We start from the raw sequence: 7,026 nt of genomic DNA on the forward strand, positions 1-7,026 counted from the left end.
TATGGTGTCAGAGGGGTACTAGATTTATTGGGTGATTGCTTCATAAGTTATATAGATGTCTAATCGCTGTGTTGTACACCTGAAACTATTATAATATTGTATGACAACTATAATGGAAAAATTAAAAAAATATTTTTTTAAAAGAATGCCCCTAGACTTCCTCCTCTGTGGGCACATTGCATATTGGAGAAGGCGAAACCCCACAGTTACTACTCCTCCATGTGCTGTCCATCTCTTAAGATTTTGTTGACCTCTCTCATCTATTGTTGCCTCATTTTACATGTTATTGTACTTACTGATGTGTCTTTTTTCAATTCTCGTTTTTTAGACTGTTGGGAGAAAGAAGAAATAAAGACCTTTGCCAATCTACTTGCTCCACAGACACATCTGAGTGATAGGATATTCTCCCACATCCCTGTGTGAAGGATTAGGGTGACATTAAGATATACCAGCATACCAGAGTGCAGGTATTAATAATTTTAAAAACTCCCTTAGGTGATTCTGATCATCTCTACCAGGACTACCATTTTCATATTAGTTATTCATTGCTGTAATTGCTGTATACCACATTAATCTAAAACTTAATGGCTGGAAAAAAACAAACAAACATTATCTCACAAACAACAAATATTATTTCACAGTATTTGTGGGTCAAGAATCTGGAAGTGGATTATCTGGGTACTTCTGGCTTAGAGTCTGTCATGAGACTGAAATCAAATTGTTGGGTAGGGCTGCACACCATCTCCTTAGATAGACTCTATTTGACAGTATCATAACAGAGGCAATATATCAGAGAGTTAAAGTACAGTCTTTGGAGTGAAAGAGGCCTGAATTTGAGGGATGGATCTAGCATTTTTTCCTGTATGACTTTATGAAATGAACTTTCTCCGAACTCTAGTTTTCTATTCTAAAACATTAGGATTATAAGACCTACCTCATAGAGTTATTGTAAGAACTAAATAAAATGATGCATATAAAGTTGTTAACATAATCTCTTTTTCTTTTTAAATAGATATGCCTCCAGACATCCTTTTCCAAGCTAATATAGATTACCACTACCAGTTTATTTCTTCATAACATTTTTGACCAAATTATTCTCAAATCAAAACCTATTTATTGAAGTTAAGACTCCTTAGCATCCCTTTCAAGATTCTTCAAAATAGTCTCAACCTTCCTACTTCCCCTTCTCATTCTATTCTTCTCTGCATTTCTCCTGTGTTTTAGTCCACCTCTACTGGATACTTTTTCTAAAACTCCCTTATGCTTTTACTATCACAAGTTATTATTCATGAGCTTTTCCCCATGTGTGTCCACAGAAACCTTAGCCATCTTCTAAGATATAGCTGAAATTCTTTCTCTGAGAAATCTGTTTGCCTCAGTCAGAAGCAATCCCCTTCTGGCGTGAGTTTCCAGGATATTTAGTATACTACTTTATGATATTATTTATTTAAATGAGCAAATGAAAGTGGCACTTCGTCATCATTAAGAATTGTCATTGAAAGTAGATTCCAAGCTCTCAGGGGACAGAGTTTACATCTTACACTTTCTTCTGTCTTCTATAGCACCCAACACACTACCTGATAAATGAAACGGGCGAATAGATGGGGTAGATAGTGGACAGGGAAATATACTGTAAAATGACAAACAAGATTATCCAAAAATAATTTCAGGGACTCATTATGTGTTGTCTGGAAATGGGTTGACTGGACCACAGGCCCTTCCACCTCACCAGCAAGAAGAGGCTGCACTCAAACCCAACTTACCACGTGTGCCTATCAATTTCCTATTTGCTCTTGGAAGCATCTCCCACCCTTTCCCTTCTCTGTGCTGTATCGCAGGGAACTACATCTGCCAGCCTCCCTTGCCCTTTGGCTTTTAGGTAATTTCAGGTAGTTTTCATGTTTTGTTTCACTATAATTTACTCATTTTCATTGCTGTAAAATATTCCATTGTATGAATGTACCAAGTTTATGTATTTATTCTATTAATGGACATTTGAGTTTCTAGTTTGGGGCTATCATTAATAATGCTGACATGGACATTCTCTTACATGTCTCTTGTAAAAAGACATGTTAGCAATTACTTTTTGGATTAGCACTTATTTCTAGGACTGGAATTGCTGGGTGACGGGTATGTGTGTTTCCAGTATTTACTAGATATTTCAAATCTCCAAAGTCGTAACAGAGTTGTATGAGAGTTCTTGATGCTCTACATCCTTGCTAATGTTTGGTATTGTCAAACTTTTACAATTTCTGCCTATCTGATACTTATGAAAAGATATCTCATTCTGTTTAATACACTAATTACTAGGGAGGTTGAGTCCCTCTTCTTAGGTTTATTGATTCTGTGTGTCTTCTGTGAAGTCATTTGTATGCTAATCTTTCAGTTGGTTGTTTTTGTCTCCTTTGACATATAGGAATACTTTATATATTCGGAATATCACACATTGTTAGTTTTAACATATACTTATTGAGCATTTACTATGCTAGAAGAATACAGTAGTGAACAAGACAGACCCCAAAAGCTTATGCTTCATGAAGCTTAAATTTCAGTATACGGAGAGAAATAATGAACACAGTAAATAAGCAAAGGTTGCAGCATATTAAATTTTACATACTCTGTGATAAATGCTCTATAGATTCTCCTTGACTCACAATAGAGTTACATCCCAATAAACCCATTGCAAACTAAAAATATCATAAGTAAAAAATTCATTTAATACACTTAACCTACTGAACATCATAGCTTAATTTAGTCTACCTTAAACACGCTCAGAAAACTTATATTAGCCTATAGTAAGGCAAAATCATCTTGCTGCTACTGCCCAGCATAATGAGAGAATATCCTACCATACATCACTAACTTGGGAAAAGATCAAAATTAAAAATTTGAAGTACAGTATCTATTGCATGTGTATTGTTTCTGCACCCTCATTAAATTGAAAAATCTTAAATCAAATGATTGTATGTCGGGGAGTGTCTGTAGAAAGAAATAAAGAAATAAAGGACTTCTGGGGAAGGGTTACAATTTAAAATAGGCAGTCAAGGAAGGCATCACTGAGAAAGTGACATTTGAATAAAACCCTGAAGGAGTTAAGGAAACAGATCATAGACATATTTGGTGGAAGAGCATCTCAGATAGAGAAAACAACAAATGCAAAGGCCCTGCAGTTGGAGCATAAATGGCATATTCAAGGAACAACAAGGAGGCCAGTGTGACCAAAGCTGAATCAGAAAAATGAGTCATAAGAGATGAAATTTGGCAGCAAGGTGGGGAAGATGTCTGAATGTAAAGGCTGTTGTAGACCATTATAAGGACTTTTACTCTGGGCGAGGTGGGAAGCCATTTGAGGAATGGAAAATTTTGAGCAAAGGAGTGACACAATCTGACTTACTATTTTAAAAGGCCCACTCTAGGGAACAAGGGTAAAAGTAAACTGAGGGGCTTTCAAAATAATCCAGGTGAAAGATAATGGTGGCTCATACTAAGGAGATACTGAAGTGGTAAAAAGTGATTAGATAAAATTAAAAGATAACCCGTGAGTAACTATGGCTTAGCTGAGGTCAAGTGGCATTTGTTGGTTAGTTACTGATTAATCTGTGTTTTTCTACTCTAGAAGAACTATCTCTAGTAACACATAGGAGCTGAGACTGTGGGTGGAGAAAACAAAGGTAACCAACTTATTGGTATGGCTATAACAGTAAATAGACAAAAATAATAATGACTCAGGCCAAGGTGGCACCAGTGAAAGTGATGAGAAGTTTTTAAATCTAGATTTATACTAGAAGTAGAACTAATAAGATTTATTGATAAATTGGGCAAGAGATATAAGCAAAAGTGAGAAATCAGGGACGACTGAAGGGGTGTTTATCCTAGAAGGTTAGAGTTTCTATTAGTTAATAATGGAAAAACTTTAAGACCAGATTTGGTAGAGAAATTCAGGAAATCATTTTTGGACTTTTTGGTTTGCGTTACCTTTTAGACATTCAAGTGGAGGTACCCAGTTGGCAACTGGATATACAAACCTGGTATTCAGGAGAATTTAAAGGGAGTTTTATTAGTCAACATTATTGATGTAATGAATGAGACCCAAATCTCAGTGGATTACCGCAACCAACATTTATTTCTTGCTCTCGTTACATATGAGCAACAGGTTGATTACAGCTCTGCTCTAGGCGGTGGGCCAACTATGTGTCTCATTCAAATATCTTCTAATTTTGGGCCTAGGCTGAAGAAACAGCCACTGTCTGCCACATGCCATACTCATGGCAGAGGACAGAAGCAAGAGTGGCCAAACTAAACAATATAATCCAATTTAAAGCATTTCCTTACATGTGGCTTAAACCACATGCTTTCATTCCATTCTATTCGCCAAAGAAAGTCACATAGCCCAGCCCTGCAATGAGACAAGGATATATATTGTGCATAGAAGAGGCTTTTCAAGACAAATCCAAAGGGTGTGGATGTATGGTCTTCACAGAGGGAGGGAGCAAATAGTTGTAAACTATCATTCAATCTGCCACAAAGTGAGTATAGACATCGAAGAGAAGAAATCAAAAGATTGAGATGTTCTAGTGTTCAGAGGTCAGGGAGATAAGGAAAAACAAACAAAGAAGACTGAGAAAAATCAGATAGTAAGGTAAGGAGAAAACAGGTTGGAAATCAATGGAATATTATTCAGCTATAAGAAGAGATGAAATACTGCCATTTGTGATAACATGGGTAGACATTGAGATTATCATGCTAAGCAAAATAAGACAGAAAAAGTTGAAAACCACATGATAGCACTTATATGTGGGATATAAACCTAAAAGCAACAAACAAACAGGACAAACAGAGACTCGTGGCCATAGACAATAGACTAGTGGTTGCCAGAGGGTGGCGGGGGGAGGGGAGGTAGATGAGGTAAAAGGGGTCAAATATGTGGTGATATAAAGAAATCTAACTATGAGTGGTGAACATACAATACAATATGTATATGATGTACTGTTCAATTTTACACTTGAAACTTACTGGATTTGACTAACCAATGTCACCATAATAAAAAATGAAGAAAAAAAAAAAGGAAAGAAAAGTGTCTCAAGAAGAATAGAGGGAACAACTGAGTCACATGTTGCTAATAGGTCAAGCAAGATGAGGACCGATATTGATCATTCGAGTTAGCCATGTGGAAATCTTTGGTGAACTTGACAAGAAAATTGATGAATGGTGTGGGGCAAAAACTTGATCAATGTGGAGTCAAGAGAGTGGGAGGAGAAAAGTTAAAGATAGTGGGCATAAGCGGTCTGCTCTTTTAAGGACTTTTGCTAAAAGGGGAAGGAAGTAAATGGAGGAGTAACTGGAAGAAACAGGGAGGTCAATAGTATTTTTATTAAGAGACAAGAAATAAAACTGTGGTTTTGTGATGATAGAAAAGATCCAGTGGAGAGGGAAAAACTGGTGATGCCAGAGAGAAAGCAGAGAATTGCTGTATACTGATGTCCCTGAATAGGCTAGAAGGAACGGGATGAAGTGCACAGTGGAAGGCTGGTTTTCACGAGGAGTATGGACTCATTCATAGTAACAGGTGAGAAAGCAGAGCATATGGACACAGCACAGTAGGTGAGTAGATATGATAGTGTTAGCATATGAAAATTCTTTTATGATTTCTTCTATTTTTCAGCAAAATAATATGCAACTCATCAACTGAGTGTGAGGATAGAGAGAAGTTGTCAGAGGTTTGAAAGTTAGAAGAAAATATGAGTAGTCTAGAATGGGAGACTGAATGCACTAGGGAACAATGCTTGATAGGTAGCATTAAAGGCTTACTTGAGGACAGTGATGGTTGTGTGATTTTTCTTCTCCTACCACAGTCAGCTGCAGTGGTGTGGGTGCAGGGTTGAGTGGAGAACTGGATTTATCAGGGTAACAAACAGAAAGTTATACTTAACCAGAATTTGTCAAGTTAAAAAAGAGAGCAAGAGGGACGAAGCAGTTTAAGATGTCTGCAAGAGGAAGTTGATAATAGTTAATTATGGAATTTAAGTTAGACAATAATAGAGGTAGAGCATGACACAGGATGGGAACAATAAAATGATAGAAGAATTAATAGATGATCCAGGTAAATTTGACAAACTATTAGAATAAGAAATAAGCTTAAAAAGTAGAAAATCTCGGTCAGAGTGTAATCCTGAACATTGAGATTGTGGAGGAGTTGCAGTTATGGATAATGATAAGATCTAGAGCAGCTCCATCCAAGAGAACTTTCTGTAATGATTGAAATGTTCTCTATCCACCATCTAATACAGTAACATCAGGGGTACTGATCACAGGAAATGGGATGACTAAGGAAATGAAATATAAATTGTGTTTAATTTTAATAAATTTTGAATTAAAAGCAACATGAAACTAGTTGCTACCTTATTGGACAGTGCATTTCTAGAGATACAATCATTTTAGTGAGTGGCTAAGATGGAAAACAACAGTAGTAGAGAAGAGGAGGCCAAACTTTATTGGAAGGACCATATCAGTAAGTGAATATTGAAATTACCAAGAATTATGACAAGACTAGTATTGGACTGACAGTGAAGTACCAGCTAAAATCTTTAAGGAAAGACAAGTCTCAGGACAGGAGCATGGGTATAACAAGGAACGAGTGAGTGATATAGTCAGATAACATGTTAATCAAAACAGGGTTTTAGGAAGGAAGAAAAGAAGGAAAAAGTTTAGTAATGCAAAGAGGATGCCTATCCTTTGTCTACGTCCAGTGGTATAATATATGCTTTTATAATGTCTTCTTTCACTGAAAAGAGAAATTTGTGGATTGTCTTATCTCTTATTTATAATGTCTTTCGTTGAGTAAAAGTTTCACTTCTTAAATTTGAAAAGTTTATTCATCTTTTCTTTTATGATTCTGATTTTTGTATCTTAAGAAATCTTTCCCTATCTCAAGGTCATAAATACATTCACTCTCTTATACTTTATTCTAAAAGTGTTATAGGTTTGCTTTTGCACATTTAAATTTTTAATTCTTCTTAAATTTATTTT

At 36.1% G+C, this 7,026-nt stretch overlaps 1 long non-coding RNA gene across 2 annotated transcripts in view; it reads left to right on the forward strand.

Annotated features, from left to right (window-relative positions):
* The first annotated feature begins 320 nt into the window (after positions 1-320).
* LOC111729701 overlaps positions 321-7,026 on the forward strand; it is a 16,217-nt gene continuing 9,511 nt past the window's right edge. The window contains exons 1-2 of one of the 2 annotated variants that reach the window (XR_002776340.1): positions 321-467; positions 5,412-5,566. This is a non-coding gene — a long non-coding RNA (uncharacterized LOC111729701). Of the gene's footprint in view, positions 468-4,922; positions 5,567-7,026 lie in introns of those variants that run through there. The other variant, XR_002776339.1, reaches the window with a different exon arrangement.

This window comes from Pteropus vampyrus, unplaced genomic scaffold, assembly GCF_000151845.1.
Source record: "Pteropus vampyrus isolate Shadow unplaced genomic scaffold, Pvam_2.0 Scaffold9, whole genome shotgun sequence".
Taxonomy (NCBI): domain Eukaryota; kingdom Metazoa; phylum Chordata; class Mammalia; order Chiroptera; family Pteropodidae; genus Pteropus; species Pteropus vampyrus.